This window comes from Bos indicus, chromosome 5 (assembly GCF_029378745.1).
Source record: "Bos indicus isolate NIAB-ARS_2022 breed Sahiwal x Tharparkar chromosome 5, NIAB-ARS_B.indTharparkar_mat_pri_1.0, whole genome shotgun sequence".
In the NCBI taxonomy this organism is placed as follows: Eukaryota; Metazoa; Chordata; class Mammalia; order Artiodactyla; family Bovidae; genus Bos; species Bos indicus.
Window position 1 is genome coordinate 86,593,749 of NC_091764.1, and position 974 is coordinate 86,594,722.

Genomic DNA, 974 nt, shown 5'->3' on the forward strand with positions numbered 1-974 from the left:
AAAAAGTAGAAAAGAGACAATCAAATGCCTGGAGCTTAAAACAAAGTATGTGCAACCTACCATCTCACTTGAAATTTAATAAAATAAATAATTATGTAAATATAACATAGAGTTATAGATTTATATTTTGTTCATAACACATAGTGTAATATAAGTTGTATATTTTCTTGTTTTTGGTTTTATGTTATCATTCATGCCACAATAAAAATAAAACAGGAGTTTATGTACTCTTAAAAAAAAAAAGATGTGGGTTGCCACCAACCTGTTTTTTTTTTTTTCGGTTTGTTTTTTGTTTTTATTTTTTGTTTTTGCATTCTCTTTTTTCAGTATTACTGCCATGCAAGGCACCAATAAAAACAGCAATGTGTTCTTTACCTATTATACTGTCTTTCTTTTCACAATTCTTGTTATGGTGGTTTAATTATTAGTTTTCTTAAGAAAAAAACTAAAGTATGAAAAATAATTTTGCTTTCACTATAAATAACCCCACTTCCGAAACTGACTTTGAACTGAGAATTAAGGGTTTAAATCTTAGAGGTGAGCATTCAAGGAAGCCTCTTCATAAGTATCTCATCAGAAAGCTTCACTATAATGTCAAAAGTTATCCTTTTGTATATAACTGAGTCTAATAGGCTTGAAAATCCTGCAGCCCAAAGCACCCTAAATACGTTTTTCCTAAGTTTGACACCATCACTGGGGCAGGCTTTCTATGCTTTAGAATTAAATTTCATTCTATTGTTGATATAGAAATTCTAAATTTCAGATTACAAAATTAGTAAGATTTATAAATTCACTTTATGGTATCTAATTTAGAATAATGGATATTTCTACATTGTTTAACATTCTGACTTTAATTTCTGGATTCTGCCTTCAACTTTGTAAGCAAATGTTACAACAAGAAGGCTCATTTTCTTCCAGTGGCCAATTTTGCTCGTCTCTTCCACCATAAAATGTTTTTCTAGGTGTAATCATTT

At 29.3% G+C, this 974-nt stretch overlaps 1 protein-coding gene across 35 annotated transcripts in view; it reads left to right on the forward strand.

Annotated features, from left to right (window-relative positions):
- SOX5 (SRY-box transcription factor 5) overlaps positions 1 to 374 on the forward strand; it is a 1,171,821-nt gene extending 1,171,447 nt beyond the window's left edge. For all 35 annotated transcript variants that reach the window (XM_070788609.1, XM_070788604.1, XM_070788607.1 and 32 more), the window contains one exon: positions 1 to 374. This exon is cut by the window's left edge and continues 4,659 nt beyond it. The gene's annotated coding sequence lies outside the window, so the exon portion shown is untranslated.
- Positions 375 to 974: the final 600 nt, after the last annotated feature.